A 17616-nucleotide genomic window follows, 5' to 3' on the forward strand; every position below is an offset into this window, starting at 1 on the left:
GAGGAAGACAGGTGTCCGATTCCTCCCACCACAACAGCTGTCCATTTGATAACTTGAGAACCTGAAAGGGTGCCAAGCACCAGCCAGCTCACTCTGTGGGTACTGCAACAGACCTAGGATGGAGGTCAAATCCACGTTCTGCCTCTCTGAACCTAATGGATCTGAGAGGATTGGGTAACTTCACACTGTAGGCCAAGTGACAATCATTTAGAGGTTTGTTTGTTTGCTTATCTTTTACTTGTTTGGTTTACAATGGACATGCTCTAAGTCCTGGAGAGTACACAATGGTTTTTTAAAAATAAATATTAAGAAGTTTCTATGACATTAGATGTTGTTTACAACTTATTTCTTGTGGCTGGTAGGGCAAAGAAAAACATTAGCATGTGAAAAAAAAAACCCTCACCTATCCAGAATTCAACAGTCCAAACTCCTCAATCAGCCAGCTCTCCCAATTACTTTTGTAAGCATAAAAGATCAAATGGCAATTTGTTTTAGTGTCAAAGTAGGGTATGTCTCCTAAGCTGCCAATAGAGATCTCCTGAACAATGATGTGAAAAAAAAAATCTTTGTTCTGTTCACTAAACCCTACTTTCCAAAGCATGGCTGTGGCCACAGACATTTTCAAAAGGTTTGTAATGAGAGGGGTTTGTTTTGCTCTTTTGGAAGCAGGTCACCGACCCTTCAGACCATGCAGAAGCCTGGAAAGCCCTTTCCCTTCTGAGAAGGAAGAACATAGGATAAGCTGTCTCAACTGTCTGTGAACTACACAAGGGTCTCAGGTACTTGAAGGCATGCTGTTAAGAGAAGTTTTTCCTTGCTAGCCGCTTTGGTTTATCCCCTGCCAGTTGCCTGGGCTCTGCCGCTTTGAAGTCCCCAAATAAACACACAGGAGGCTATATTAATTATGAAGCTGTTGGCCTTGCTTGTCTCTTACTGGCTAGCTCTGACTTAAGTATTTACCCCATAATTGTTAATCTATGTATTTCTCTTACCGGAGATGTTCTGGGCTTCCTACCCCATGGCGGTTACATCTTGAATCTCTGTGTTCCTCCTTCCCAGAGTCCTACTGGACTCCTAGTCCCTCCTATCTAGATTCCCTATAGGCCAGACAGTGCTTTATTGACAAATGCACAGGACTTCCCCAACATCTCCTCTTTTCTGTTTAAACAAAAAGAAAGGTCTTAACTTTAACATAGTCAAATCATATATAACAGAACAGTTATCAAGTAAGAATACAGTTACAATATTTTGTCTATCAACATTCAGCAAGATTTAAAGAAAATATCACCTATCTCACTCTTGTGAGTCCAAAGTCCTATATGTAGCTTATCTCTTATCATAACTAAGGAAAACTATAATTATAACTATCTGTCTTCAACTCCATCAAAGACCACAGAAGGATAATATATAAACACTAGGATTGACAGAGATATCTTACTGCCTGGACAGTACCCGAAGTTCCACTGTAACATTGGGGCATCCATCTTCAGCTCATAGGCCACAATGTATCCAGAAGATTTCTCAGCCAAGCAGGAAATTTCAAAACTGTCCATCTGCATCAGCAGTCTGTCAGTCATTTTTCTGTGTCCAGCAGAAAGTCTGGTAGACTCTTCCATGAAGTAGGAACCCTGTAAGACTGAGTGCTGTAAAGAGAAGCTTTTTCTTTGAGAGGAGCCTTCCCGCCAGCCTGGTTCCAGAGCTGCATCAGTCCCAAATAAACACACAGGAGGCTATATTAATTCTGAAGCTGTTGGCCTTGCTTGCTTCTTACTGGCTATCTCTGACTTAAGTAATTACCCCATAATTGTTAATCTAAGTATTTCTCTTACCGGAGAATAGTTCCGGGCTTCCTACCTCCATGGCATTACATCTTGACTCCTTGTGTTTCTCCTACCCAGAGTCCTTTTGGACTCCTAGTCCCTCCTATCTAGATTCCCTATTGGCCAGACAGTGCTTTATTGACAAATACAGGACTTCCCCAACATCTCCTCTTTTCTGTTTAAACAAAAAGAAAGGTCTTAACTTTAGCATAGTCAAATTATATATAACAGAACAGTTATCAAGTAAGAACACAGTTACAACATTTTTTCTATCAACATTTAGTAAGATTTAAAGAAAATATCATCTATCTCATTCTTGTGAGTCCAAAGTCCTATATGTAGCTTATCTTTTATTATAACTAAGGAAAACTATAATTATAACTATCTGTCTTCAACTCCATCAAAGACCACAGAAGGATAATATATAATCACTAGGATTGACAGAGACATCTTGCTACCTGGACAGTCACCCAAAGTTCCTCTGTAACGTTGGGGCATCCATCTTCAGCCCATAGGCCACAATGTGTCTGGAACACTTCTCAGCAAAGCAGGAAATTTCAAACTGTCCATCTGCATTGGCAGTCTGTCAGTCATTTTTCTGTATCCTGCAGAAAGTCTGATAGACTCTTCCATGAAGCAGGAACCCTGTAAGACTGAATTCAGCAGTCACTTTCCTGTGGGTCCTGCATGTTCAGTTTGTACAGCAACAGTCAAACAGTCTAGGCAAGAGCAGTTTCTTGCCCAAATGGCTAATCTTGCCATGTTGAAAGCAAACTCCATAACGAGTTTTTTCGATGCCCATCTTCCTCTCAGACATAATTGGTGCTGCCAGGAGCAGACATTTCTCATTGTCAAGAAAAACCCTAAACCATTTTAAATGCCATTTTCTGAAGGTCTTTGAAAGGTCTGAAGACTGTTTATCTATCTCAAATATATTTTTGTATATCTAGAAAATCTAACTTACCTAACTATAAATTCTATTATAAGTAACTATCTATAGTCTGTATTCAATTATGCATTACATTTTAAAAGATCAGTATAATCACAATACTTAATCAAGAGGAGAAATATACACATCACAAAATTGACCTTGAATTTGTATCAATAAATGGAAAACAATACCCATACCATAATTCCCCTTTTTACCATTAAAAGGAGATTGGTTGTGATCATTAACCAATTATAAACAATCCCATTTAAATGAAAACAAAGATTTATAAACAAGATGGGAATTGGGATGTCGCTCATTCCAAACTGCTTCGTGCTGGAAGGGGGCGCTGTTCATACCATGGGGATCATGACAAAACTCAGAAACCTGTATAAGTCCATATTTTTGGAGTCTGTAAGACTGCATCATCTTAGCTGTTTCAATTGTTGGAACATCTGATCCACTGCTTCCCGGGGGTCTTGGTTCGTCAAACCACAGAAGCCTGGAAGGAATCCTCAGCTTTTCATTTTCTGTAGAAACATAAATAAAAACTCCTTTTCCAAGTAACATATCCTTATACTTAAATTTTGAAGTCAAGGTATTTTCAAAAGATAGAAGTTGGATTAATTTAGCAGCATTTATAATCAAGTGTACTTTAGTAGCAGTTCCTTCCTGAGCAAGCAAAAAACTGAAAAACATAATAGCGTACAGTATCCAGACTCTCTGTGTATTTTCCATCTTTACGTGGCTTATTTATTTATCTATTATTACTTTATTTATTTTACTTTTATTTTTCTCTAAGACAAGGTTTCTCTTTGGAAATCTGACTGCCTCTGTCTCTGGAGCAATTCCTACCGGTGTGCGCCACCACAACCGGCTTCTTTATTTTCTCTCTCAATCTTACCTATATTTTTAAACACACTATAAACCTTTAGAGGTTTTTCTTCATCCAAGTCTGACTTTACTGTAAATCTTTACCTTTTTCTGGCCACGTGTCTTATCTGTAAAACCGCGGCTGTTTTAAACTGACGTTTCCAAGATGGCGGGCGTAAGTGTGATTCCAGCTTACCGCCTCAGTCCATGCTGACATGCAGCAAATGCTGCCATTTCCAGCTGTACGTACATACCTTTCAATCGTTAGCAGAGTCTCTCAAAACAACCTTGCTGGTTTTTTTTTTCTTTTTATGCCAATTCAGGAAGACTCCAGTAAGTGAGCCGCGTGAATCTCGGCTTGTGGCTAGCAAAACAGAGCACACCTGAGAAAAATGCTGCTACCAAAATCTGTGCTTCTCTCTGTTCTTCTGTTTCTAAAATTCCTTTAAAGCTTTTGTTATTTTGTGTGGAAATTCAATCCCGCTTCTAACAACCATTCTGTAAAGAGAAACCTTTTCCTTGTGAGAAGCCTTCCCGCCAGCCTGGTTCCAGAGCCACATCAGTCCCAAATAAACACACAGGAGGCTATATTAATTATGAAGCTGTTGGCCTTGCTTGTTTCTTACTGGCTATCTCTGACTTAAGTATTTACCCCATAATTGTTAATCTATGTATTTCTCTTACCGGAGACGTTCCGGGCTTCCTACCCCATGCCGGTTACATCTTGAATCTCTGTGTTCCTCCTTCCCAGAGTCCCTCCTATCTAGATTCCCTATAGGCCAGACAGTGCTTCATTGACAAATGCACAGGACTTCCCCAACAGCATGCTTGCACGGTTGGGTGTAAGCAACTGGAGATTGGGAGGAGAGTGTGAAGAAACTTGGCGTCTCATCCCACCTTGTCTTTTAAGAACTGACTTTGGGCAAGTCCCAAGTCTCGTTGACCTCAGCTGTGAAATGAATACAATGAAAATTACAGTGTATTAAAATATTTGTCTCTGAGGAACAGCTCTCTTATAGCATTCTCTGCCCTACCATTTGGAGAGGAGACTGTCTGCCGGACTCCAGGCAAGCTGCAGAGGCATGTACTTTTGAATGTATCCCATGTTCTGTGGCACAGTTTTGCCCTGGGAGGATCATTCCATCTGTCTTAATAATCCTGCTGGTCTGGTTCCAGTATACGAAGACTTTTCCCAATACAGAAAGATCCTGCAGGTTCTACCCAGTTACCTAGATTGCAGCATTTAGAAGCATATTTCATTCCCGGTGGGAACACACTGACTAAATTTTAAATCATATATCCCATAAAGCCTCCTCTGTAGCTCAGATCCCAGGACCCTTAGTCCTAGCCCTAACCCAGGAGTTCTTCCAATGTCATTTTGAGGTGAGGAAGTGGGAGGCTCAACTTGGGGAAATGATGAGGTACTTCCTTCCTCCTGAGGTTGCAGGAGCCACCTTGTCACCACCACTCCCACGGCCCCAGAGGTCAAGGTTCAAAGGCTGGAGAAATGGGGCAGACCACAGACAGCAGCAGGTCTGATTCCAGCTCAACCCGTTGTGACAGATGTATGCAAATGCAATGTAATCAAAGTAAAAGAATAAAAATAAAAAAGTGTTTCTAAGCGACCATCCTTCTACACTGGATGAGTGAACTCATTCCGAAGCATTAACCTCCTTGTATATTGAATGGATTAGACTCAGGCCCTATTTCATAAGGCTGGCATACAGCTCAATGTACAGTTCATGCCGAGCGCTAGGCATGCAGACAGCATTTAGTAGCATGTATCTGTTGCTTTTGTTGTGTCCCAAAGATTCTTATATTTTTTACCCTTCAGCTAGAGCACTCAGTGTCAGTGAAACTAAGTTTACTAGGCCTCTGCGTCTCCTCTGAGAGTAGGGGTGGGCTGTGCACTTTCTGGTCAGGGTGGGCATAATGAGGCTCATTGGCTGTGAGCCAGCCAGCAACTCTGATTTTTACACCTATGACTTCACTTCACTCAAAAGTCCCAAAGTATCACTTCTACCATGGTACATAGAGGTGAGAAATGAGTCATTTTTGCCACCCTCCTAAAAGTCCTGATAATTTTAATCACACTCAGGTTCATTAGTAAACCCTAAAATAACTTGTAGCTGAAGTGTGGACAGCGCAACGCTCCCAAGCACAATCACAAAGGATGTTGTAGAATTTGACCCGAAGCAGAGGGGCCAGGGACTTTGTGTGGCACCTGTGGATGAACCGGTAGGACTGGAGGCACAGCCATGCATCATTTATCCTGGCTGTCATTTGCCAGCTGCAGAGCTGGGAACTGGTTGATGAGCCTCTCCAAGCCCAGCTTTCCAGTTTAGGAGGAAGAGGTTTTACAAAAAAAGTAATAATTTGTATTAGTTAAGGCAGATTGTAAGATGTATATTTTTTAGTTTCCAAGACTAAATATCTGACCCAAAGGAACTTATGGAGAAAAGACTGGCTTGCTGTGGCTAGCTCTGGCTTGCAGTTCAAAGGGGCACGGTCCATCATGGCGGGGAACGCGCGTCTGTAGGAGATGAATGGTGCTGTTTGCTTTCACCCTTTTCACCCAGCTTAGGATCCCAGCCCACGAATGGTGCCACCTACACTCAGAACAGATTTTTCATTCTCAGTTAAGCCCTCCTAGAAATGTCTTCGATGACAGGACATGAAGGATTTCTTTTTCTAGGAGATTCCAAATTCTGTCAAAGTAAAAAACCAATATTAACAATTAGACAACCCCCTTCTGGCAGTCATGATGGAGACCATGATTTGGGCTGCAGGTTGTTTTGTTTGTTTTCTTTCTTCCTTTCTTCTTTCTTTCTTCCTGTCTTCCTTTCTTTGCCATGATGTCACCATGGAGTTTCTCTCCCAGATCAGGGGTCAGGCAGGCAAGTCTTCCTACCCTGTGACACCCCTCACCTGTGTTAGCCATGTCATCTCCTGGCTCTGTCTGCACCCCTGGGAGATTCCCATCCAATGGCTGAGTACACAGTTCCCAGTCGCTCAGTGGAGCTGTCCCAGGGATGAACTGGAGTCAATCCAGCAGAAACTGCTTTCACTAGATTCCTGCTGTCCATTTGTTTGTCCCTAGAGAGTCCAAATTCATCAGGAACCTGGTGGCCCTAAAATCAGACAGACAAAAGTGTCTTCTGTCGTCCCATTGGCTCTGCTTACACGTGGGTCCTCCCCTACACTCTACTCTGCGCCATTCAAATTTTAGGCACCGCATTTTAATTTCCACTTAGTGTTTGCTTCATTCTCCACCACTATTAAACGTTCAGTCACTGAGCGCCAACCTTAGCCTTAGGCCGTTTCAACATCAGCGCTGCTCCACCACTTACTTCCCCACGGGGCTCATTGCCCCTCTGGATCTGAGTCTCCATGTCTACAAAGTGGGAGTGGAGATTGCTCTGCCTTTAGAGGGTCATTGCAAATATTAAATGAGCTTATGTACACAAGGCATTCAGAACAGTGTCTGGAATGCAGTAGGCCCCCAGGTGACGGTGGCTCTGATATTATTGCTGCCATAGCTTCGGTAACATCTCATAACTTGCAGGGGTTTCAGATGGTTCATCTCAGGAGAAAACAGAAACTGTCCCATCTCTTCTCCTCTCAAGACTCTGAGTTAATTCCTTAGAGTCTCTCTTACCTCCTCTCTCTCCCCTCCCCGTCTCTCTGCCTGTTTATTGTGATCCCAGCGTAGCTCTGTCCTTCCTGTTCTGGGGACAGTTCCTCCTTTTCTGGAACTATCTGTTTACTTCCATTCCGGTACACTTCCCCCCCCCCCTCCGGTTGTCCACTCCACAGAGCCACAGTACCGAAGCACCAGAGTATATCTCTCCACCACTGCCTCAATGCTTAACTCCAAACGAAGAGAGAAGCAGAGGAGGGGATTATGCTGTGTCCCTCACTCAAATGTGGAAGGCCCACGGGAGACCTGTTAGACTCTTATTTACCACTTGGGAAAAAGTTACGGAAACAATATTCCAAAGAACCCCACGGATCTCTCTTCAATCCCTGAGCCTCCAATCTCCAGTCCTCACCTCCCATGAAGCCTCTGGAGAGCCAAGTCCATCGTGAGGTACTGGAGACGGGTATGGAAGCTAGTGTCTAGGCTGTGGCCATGCTTGTGTCCCCAGGGGCAACTTTGAGCCTTTGTCAGCCCTTTCCCACAGGGAAGACACGAGATGCTCCAGACATCTTCAATCAGTTACCAACCAGTTTCTGAGGAAAACAAAGCCTGTAAGCCAGTCAACACTTCCTTTTCTTTCTTCACCGGAGCTGTTCACCAACGAATAGATTTTTATGTCTCTGAGTTGAAAAGCTTTTTTTTTAAAGCCCATAGCCACATCAAAAGAAGACTCTTTAATTTTAGATCTAGAGCTAGATCAAAAATGAGAATAATTAAAGCATAAGATGTAACTGTTAAGACTTAAAAAAAAAAAGACCTCCTGACCAAATGCTTAAACAGGTAAACCACACACTAAAATAAATAAATAAATAAATTGAAAATCTCAGTGTGAACTTTTTTAATGTTTAAAACTTAATGAATTCAGTATTCACAGACCAGGGAGGAGGGTTATCCAGCTCTCTGAACTGTCAGTTGGACAATTATCGCGCAAAGCCTGTGTGTAGGTGACTCCCTGTGAGTCAGCCTCTTTCCTGTTTTGAAACAGAAGGTTATTAACTGATGGAACAAAATTTGGCAGCGTTGGGAACGTCATTTTAATGCAAACAGTACTTGCATTTTGTAGCCTTCCTTTTCATTCCCATGATATTTAATTTTTAAAAGTCTTATAAATATACTGAATTTTACTCAAGTAATCTTTTCTAAATGTTCCAGAGAACATATCAAACTTATTATAAAAACAAAATAAGACAAAATTCTCTCTTTGAAAGGTGGCTAACAGACAAGTGAACTTGGTCAAAACCCATGAATAGTCTGACCATTTATATTTAAATTTATATTCCAAAGAGAAAGTGAAGTGGGAATGGGAAGGGCTGTATGCAAAACAGTGATTCTGGGTGCAAAAAATAAAAAAAAGAAAGAAAAAAATTCTCATTACTGCCAAACTTACTGGTTTTTCTTAAAATATGATTAGAGTTTTAAATTGTGGCTTTAAAATGTCTAAGTAATCAGATCTTATCATTTCAGAGGAGAGGGCTGTGGGTTTTTGTTTTAACCTGAAAGGAATCATGAAAGCTGAGTATTGGGTTTGTCCTTTCCTTGTTCAGACTAACTTGAAATTAACGCATTTAGTCTCTTTCCTGCAACTTACTTTCCAGCAAAGACAATGCACGTCTTTATCCTAACTGGATTGAAAGACAGCTAAGCAGCGAACTTGGAATCAGGCACATGATCTGAAACAGAACAGCGATAGCACCTGGCTTACTAGTGTCCCCGAGAAACCTTGTCTGAGCCGTCAGCTGGAGTTGGCAATGCTACCTGGCCAGGCAGGAGATGTGAGATTTGCAGGAAAGAGCTTAAAAACTCATTCACTGAGTGTAAAAGAAGAAAGTCAATAGTCCTCCTTGTCGAGAGCTCTCAAGCCTACACAAAGTGTAGTCAAATAGGATATTCATTGTTGCTTTGCTTTACTAGTAAACCTACCTACTAGTGTTACTGTTGCAGTCTGTGCCCCCAATCGAAACAGGGCCAAATAAAGCAGGTATTCTCAGTTCACTCTGGGGAGAGAAGTGGAGGTGGGAGAAGGGAAATAAGAAGGATGATGTCCCACACTCCTGTCCCTAGCCACTGTAACTATTGTATCTCTACTATCCATGTAGAAGAGGCTAGTTAGCAAAATTAGGTGACCACCAAAGTAGAGGAGCCTATCTAAGATGGGTCTTTCTCTCCAGTTCACCAGCACAGACCAGTGTTTTCCAACCTGTGGGTCATGAACACTTTGGGGGTTGAACAACCCTTTCACAGGGGTTGAACATCAGACATCCTGCATATCAGATATTTACATTACGATTCATTGTATTATGATGGGGGGGGTCACGGCACATGAGGGGCTGTATCGTTAAAAGATTGCAGCATCAGGAAGGTTGAAAACCAATGATCTAGACTGTGCTTTAGGACTCTAGTACACACGCTGTCAATATGCCCAGGAGAAATCAACAAGGAAGCAAGCATGAATGAGCCGGAGATCACACATGTGGAGATGACTACCAGGAACCAGCATTAACTTGATGGTCTGCTTTACTTCACCCTAATATTTGTAGTCACCTCTTCATGGAAAGGTACATATCCCTGTGATGTTCTCCTGCCCTGAGATAAACTACCAAGTTCTCAGAAACCCTCTGTAGACTAACACCTGTTCTCTAAAACAGGAGCTGTGTCATTTCCTCTGTTTTCACACCGTTCCAGCATCATGAATGTCAAAGCCTCTGACTGTTTCTCTTCCAGGATTGTAAAGACCTTATGAAAACTGACCCCCAAGTTCTCCTGTCCTGATGTCTTGGAGTTCTTGGTTCAGATACGAAGTTCAGGCCTAGACAGGTCAGTCTGTAAGTTGCATTTCAAATGTATGGAGAATAGGTGGATGAACCCTGGCAGCCATCCTTCTCAAGAGCAGCCTAGGTTTGTAATAAAGAGAATGGCACATTTATTCAGTCCACCAGAGGCTGAGACAACATTTCCACATAGTCAGAGAACAGGGCATCGTGCAAGATGCCTGTATTCTTTGTGAATATTGACTCCACAGTTCTGGACAACACTGGTACCATCAAATCATATTGCAGCCAATCGAGTCCCTCCTGGCTTCCTAGAGACCAGCCACAGACTGTCCTAATACCTTCAACGCACTTTATTTCTTTCTGAACACTAGACAACTCTATGACATGATGTACTGACCACTGAACACATGACCAGAAGTCACTTTCTGGGACAATGACAGTTCTGCAAAATCCACCAAATCAAATAAAAAACAACCCACCTAACAAACAAACAAATACAGCAACCTGATGTCAATCAGGGTAAGATACTAAAACAACAAAAACGTAATTTTGACAGGTAAGTAAAACTTTTATTTTAAAATTTGACAGATATGGTTTTGACTCATGATCTTGATGGAGAGTTATTGGGTAAATGTTGCAAATGGGGCACATCTTACCTAGTTAGGCCCTCCCCATTAATAACAGAATCAATTGTTCATAAAGATTTTTATTCAGCTTAGCCCTGTGTGGCTTAGAGTTGAGTAAATTGTAGACAGAGTTTCTTTCCTGCCTGACCTGAAGCTGATTAGCCCCAAATAAGCACATTGAGACATATTTATTATAAACTGTTTGGCCAATGGCTCAGGCTTCTTACTAGCTAGCTCTCTCTTAATTATTAACCCATTTCTATTAAACTATGTATTGCCATGAGGCTGTGGCTTAGCCATAATCCAGCGTGTTACTCCTTCAGTAGTATAGCGTCTCCTTGGCAGCTTCTCTCTGCCTCTTCTCCCCAGCATCCTGCCTATGCTTCCTGCCTGGCTACTGACCAATCGGTGTTTTATTCATCAACCAATAAGAGAAACATATATACAGAAGGACATCCCAATCAGTAAATGCTATCTGTTTTAACCTCATAGAATGTTCACAATTGCTTATTAATGAAGAATGGAATCTGTACAATTTGCTGAATTCTCATTAGTTCAAATAATGTTACAGTTGATTTGCATGGGTTTTCTAAAAAACAAGAAAGCTATAATTTCTACAAGTAAGAGCAATTTCTACCTCCCCCTTTCAAGAACTGTGTTTTCTTTCTTTTCGTTATTTCTTCTCATCATTGAAAGGTTGAGTTGCCACTGTCTTTTTTTTTCCTTCTGATTTTAAACCAGAGAGTTTGGAGTTTGTGTAGAGTTTCCTTCTTTCATTCACAAGGAGCTGGGTTTGGATAGACTTCTGTTTGGTTGTTTCTTTTTCATCGTCAGTGGATCTTTGTTAGATTATGTGTCATATTTTTCTAAATCTATCAGAATTGAGTTTTTCCCCTAGTTCTTGATCAAATGAATCAGGCTGACAGGTTTCCTAATGTTGAAACATGTGGTCATTTCAAAGATAAACCCTACCTAGTTAAGACGCATTAGTCTTTTAATATATAAATGGATCTACATTGCTAATGCCTCGCTTAGGGTTTTATAACTGTGACGGATCATTTGTTTGCACTCCTCATGGTATGTTTTGTCTACTGTGGTATGAGCATGTGCTCATACCATCCTCCCAGATGAGGAGAGAAGCAACCAGTTTTATGCTGTGCTGTAAATGAAGTGATACAACTCCAAAATTATCTGTTCCCTGATGATCCAAGCTTATGACTAACACTGACTAACTTTTAAACATTTCTATAATTATCTCCTTTCAGTAGATGCTAGAATTCATGTTTACCTACAAAAATCATCCATTTTAAAATATCAATCAGCAAATGTATGGTAATGAAATTGAACATGGTATGTGTTTATATTTTAAGCCTTCAGACAGGATGTTTTTCCATATATATATCTTAATTTCAAATGCTGTTTTGTGAATTTCTTCCTATCTCATAGATGGTACCTTATTAAAATATATTAAAATCTGCTAATCCTTTGTTCCACTTTTGAGGGGTGGTCACTTTAGTATTTGTGCTATAGCTTCTTGGTTATAAGGATACGCCACTTTAAAACCATCTTTCTCATTAGGATTTTAAAAGCCATGACCTATCCTCTGAGTATCATTTTACATATATCCAATTTTCTCAGTGCTATGATGATATTTTCCTTCATTCCTAAAGTTGCTTGTAATTTCAGTAGAATTTCCTCTTCTGCCCCTAATTATTTAGGCATCTATATTAAAATTTTCTGGTAGCTATATCTACAATATGTAAAAAGAATCTGCAAAAAAAATAAAAAGAGGTAAGCTATTATAAAATGAACCCAAATTTAAATTGGCATTTTACAAGAAGATATTTGTATAGTCACTAGACTTGGTAGTAATTGACTTTGCTTATTGTACTATCTCACAAGTGTGGTCAGTAAACTTGGAAGAGAGAGTTAATATGAAATACAAATTAAAAGCATAGTGGAATATTACCCTTTCTCTCCTCCTCCCCTCATCTCTTTTTCTCTATATATGCATACATGTGAATATTTTTAAAACAAATATATATTATAAGCATATATGTACATATAAAGATTACAGAGAATATATAAGATGATAGGACAACCCATGGACTTCCCATTCTATTGAAAGAAACTTCTAGTCAAATAAACACACACACACACACACACACATACACACAGATTGTGATTGCTAATGTGGTTGGAAGTATTTCTACAAGCATAATTTTGTGTTTCTCATGCGTCTTGCAGTTCCCTTTCTCACCATTTATTGAATATTTATACCTGTTCTAGTTAGGGTTACTGTTGCTGGGAAGGAAAAGCATGGCCAAAGGCATGTAGGGGAGAAAAGGGTTTATTTCACTTAAATTTTCAGATAATAGTCCATCGCTAAGGGAAGTCAGTACAGGAACTCAAGCAGGGCAGGAACCTGGAGGCAGGCACTGACACAGAAGCCATGGAGGGATGCTGCTTGCTGACTTGCTCCCTGTGGCTCACTCAGCTTACTTTCTTACAGAGCCCAGGACCACCAGCCCAGGGTGGCCCCACCTACAATGGGTTGGGCCCTCCTCATCAATCACTGATTAAGAAAATGCCCCACAGGTTTGACTACAATCTGATCTTATGCAGGCATTTTCTCAGTTGAGGCTCCCTCCTCTCAGATGACTCTAGCTGTGTCAAGTTGACACAAAACAAGTCAGCACACCTGACTATTCCTAAATTTGAGTGTCTAGCCAAGCACGCGCTTTTCAATGAATATCTAGAATTGATGAACACTGCTACATCCCTGAACAAACTATCTATTGACTTCACTCAACTCCAAATCAGCCCACTTGTTTCTCACTTGTCCTATATTCTCTCCTATTCCACAGCCATTGTGTTAAGATCACCTGGGATTCTGTTTATTCTCTTTTACACTGCTAGGAAATTTGCAGAAGGAGGGTGAGTGAACACTGCTTACCCACTCCTTCGTTGGCCATATTTTAGGTTCATTTTCTTTCTTTCTAGAGTCTTCTGCCTGAACAGGATGTGTAGGTGGCAGTCTTCCTGTCTTTGCATGATGGCGGTTTTTATTTGTCCTTCCACTTTTATGTGAGTTTGGGATAGCATCACATGCTGGTTCGTTTGCAGCTATCCTTTTACTTTCTGTATTTGAAAACCAGTGGTTCCCCTAAATCGCTGTTTTGTTGTGTTTGGTGATATACAAATATTTGTTGAGTTCCCACCGGGGCCAGGCACATTTCTGAGCACTGTGGACACAAGGATGTCTGAAATACAAGAGTTCAGTGTGCCCCTGTCCCCTGATTTATCCTTTACTGACCAACGGCCACCTTCAAGGATACTAAGTACCTAGGCTAGACAACAACAACCATTGTGATCCCACACTGAACCCAAAACAAGACAAAACAAAAAGTTAGCTATGCTGACTCAGTTCTCATCTTATGCAATGATGTGGGAAAAATGCCCAGAGACCGAAGCTGTAAAAATAAGGCTGCCTGCTCTCTGGCCATTGGCCCACTGAGGGCAGAGCGCACCGTGTCTGGTCTCCTCTGATAACTGCTATGACCCAGCTGACAAGCCACATCTGGCTCACTATCACTTTCTGAATGGTGCCATTTGGAAAGGCAGACTAGGTTCTTGGCAAAGCAATCCTTAAAGAAAGAAAACAGAGCTGAGAAATAGGAGGAAGCCCTCGTTACATTGTCTGTGGAAATATTTCAAAATGCTCCTCCTGGGTTCTTACTCGAAGAGAATGGCATTTGACTCTTTGGGGAGGTTCATAGGCACATTTTGAAAAAGTGTTCCAGGAAATTATCATATATGTATAATACACACATAGACACACACATGCACACACACACACACACACACACACACACATAATCACTGATCTTTTCTGACTGTTTTTGTTTCATCGATGGAAAAACCACGGCCCAGAGGAAGACTATACAGCCAGTTAATGGTGGTGCATGAGGATGTTTGGAGTCCTAACTGCCTCTGCTTCCCCTTAACTCCCATTCCTCTGGTGATCTCTGTCACCACCGTCACAACCACTGCCACCACCTTACACATAGCTGTTGTCCCACTTTCCACTAACCCTGTAAGGCAAGTGTCTCTGTTCGCGGTCCCAACCTTCACCAACTAAGTCTCCCGAGGCCCAGAGTCTGTCGTCAGGCAATTTCCTACTATTTACGATCTTCCTCTTTGGTAAGGTCATTTCATATTTTGCCTTAATGGAACCTGGGCATGTTCTTTCTCAAGTAGAATCCTTCCTCCTTACCTGGGGGCGGGGTGAGGATGGGGGGATGTCTCTTCGCACTGTCAAACATGTTCTCTTCTCTCTTCCTCCAAAAAAGTCCATGCCATCAAATCTCATCCCTCACCACCTACTTGCTACTGCTGCGTATATCGAGCTATTCCCTTCCATCCATTCATCACTTTAGCACCTGGTGCCCCACCCCAACTCCTATCAGTGTTCTGGTGACTTCACAGCCTGGAAGGATAGTGAGTCATCCATACCTGTCCTCTGAGTTCCGTGACCCCCTCACCTCCAACAACCCCTGACCCCTGTCCCATTTCAGTCGAACTCCTGTACTCCATCCTCCTGCCCCTCTCTTCATCACCGATTAGCACAGACTACTCCTCAAATCCTTACACTCCTCTCTCTCTCTGGCACTGATCCTTTTGCCCCACAACCTTCATGCTTGCTTAAATACACCCAGAATCACAAGCCGCGTGTGTGGTCTTCCCCACACAGCTTCTCTTTCTTTCTTCTTGTGTTAATTTCATGGCTTCTCCTTATAATTACTGTTTTGTGAATTCTCATATTTTCCACACCCTTCCCTTTTCATCAGATTCATCCGCAAGCAGCTCACTCAAATATAAACAGATACTCACCTCTCTTGTGCCTCCCGAGATATTGATCAAGCAGGTACTGAATGCCACTCCCATAGATCCTCTGGGACAGACAGGGGCTGTCCTGCCTTCAACGGGTATCTAGCAACAATCCAGCTCCTTGCAGTGATGACGTAGTGAGGAATGAGGAGTCAGGGATCAAAGATTTACATAGGAAACAGAGGGAGACAGCCAAAGGCCCTTTTATTAACTTAGGGAGGCGTGACTTTTTCCAGGACCTACTGTGTGTCTCTATTCTGTGTAAGAGCAATATCTTTATCCTTGTTCTTATAAGGGGACACTGAACTTCAGATCAAGAAAGTGCTCGTGTAGGAGTACTGAGACCCGAAGTCCTCCTCCGTGCCCTCGCCAGCTGCCCCCACCCAAGGTGCCAGTGACATGTGAGAACACTCCTGTCAGGCCACAGACACAGTTCATTAGGATTGGGTGTGAATGCCTAAGAAACCACGAGCATGGAGCAGCTGTCAGAATTAGTGGCCATTCTACAACTTGCTGTGAGCGGCTTCCTCCTCTCTCCCTCCCTCCCTCCCTCCCTCCCTCCCTCCCTCCCTCCCTCCCTTCCTTCCCCAGCTCTCTGTTTCTTTCCATGTTGTTCTGGGACTGCCTTGGGTAAACCAATGTCGTGAGATTCCTTCAAATTCGCCTGTAAACGGACTCTTGCCTTCTCCAAGTTGCCCTGTTTTTCTGGGAGCTTCGCTGTCCACAGATGTACATAGCCAGCAACACAACACCCAAATAGGTCACCTTTTCGTGGGGGTGGACCGAGTCCATGAGGTGGCAGAGTTGCAGCAGTGGCCTGGACTGGGCTTAGGGCCAGAGATAGAGGCTTCTGCCACCCCAGCAGTAATGACAGTGGGCATGGTGCCGGCAGGACCCACATTAGAGATTCAGGCTCTCATCAAGGGGAGGCAGGGACAGCAGCCAAGTGCCGGAGCGTGCTGAACCCACTTGAAAGCACTGGGTTGCATAGAGGGACCCAGAGGGGAAGCCCTAAATCTGGACCTCTTTAGAAAAGACAGCAACCACAGCAAGGGCAAGCTGCTGCGAAATAGGTGGGATCTCCGGAGTTATCTCCGGAGCGCCACCTAGAGGATGAAGACGCTGTGCATCAAGGGCCTCATGGGTATCCAGAGGTCTGGCTCCGCTCCCCTGCTGTCCTTACTCTTGAGAGCACCTCCACCCAGTGGCTCAGCCTCCTTATTCGAGTATACAGCTGCATTCCTCCCAGGCTTCCTTGACTGTGTATGGGGTCATAGTCACAGGGCTGATGTGTTTTCAATCATTTCGATCATTCATCGAACAGTGTGTGAATTACCACATTTTACAGATGCAGAAACTGAGGCTCCAAAGTGAACAGGCCCTTACCAGATTTACACAACACCTTTCGGGATCTGAGATCTGAAATCCAAACTTTCTGAGTGGAGGAGGGGGCATGTTCTTGTCATCTCTCAATGCCAGAGGCCCAGAAAGACAGACAGAGAAGTAGGTAGACAGACAGAGAGAGTTCCAGGGCAGGCTGAGCTGTCCTGAGTCTCTGCCAGAAGTGGATTCCAAGTAGGTTCTACTTCACTTTTCCTTCTGTTTGGTGTCCTGGAATCAGACCAGAGCCAAAGCTCTCGATGCAGGACTAAAGGCTGGGTCCTAGTGAGGTGGGCAAGAGAATCGCCACAGGTGGTCTTCTCTGTCCTTCCTTCTCTCCTGTCCATGCCCTGGCCACCTGCAAATAGCCCTGGGGAAAGTGGGGTGCCATGGACTCAAAGCAAAACTGCAGACACATCAAAGCCTTACCCTTGGGCCTTTTTCAAGGCTCTGTTTCTGGACAGGAACCAAGCAGACGAGCAGCGCTTGTGGAGTTTTGGTGCTTGTGCAAAGCTCAAACCAACCGTGCTCTCTAAGTTCTCCCCAGCTCCCTCACCTCCCTTTACTCCTCGATGCCCTGTGCCAAGCCTTCAATTAGCCACCCTGCTCCTGGCCCTCCCCAGGCAAA

General features: G+C 42.8%; 1 long non-coding RNA gene across 1 annotated transcript; it reads right to left on the bottom strand.

The window, feature by feature from the left end:
• Positions 1–10639: 10639 nt before the first annotated feature.
• Positions 10640–16125, bottom strand: LOC121138875. Its single transcript, XR_005875751.1, has 2 exons — positions 15612–16125; positions 10640–12488 (listed from the first exon to the last, which is right to left on the bottom strand). It is a non-coding gene; the product is annotated as an uncharacterized LOC121138875 (long non-coding RNA).
• Positions 16126–17616: the final 1491 nt, after the last annotated feature.

The sequence above is a fragment of the Mesocricetus auratus genome, unplaced genomic scaffold (genome assembly GCF_017639785.1).
Source record: "Mesocricetus auratus isolate SY011 unplaced genomic scaffold, BCM_Maur_2.0 Super-Scaffold_6730, whole genome shotgun sequence".
Classification (NCBI taxonomy): domain Eukaryota; kingdom Metazoa; phylum Chordata; class Mammalia; order Rodentia; family Cricetidae; genus Mesocricetus; species Mesocricetus auratus.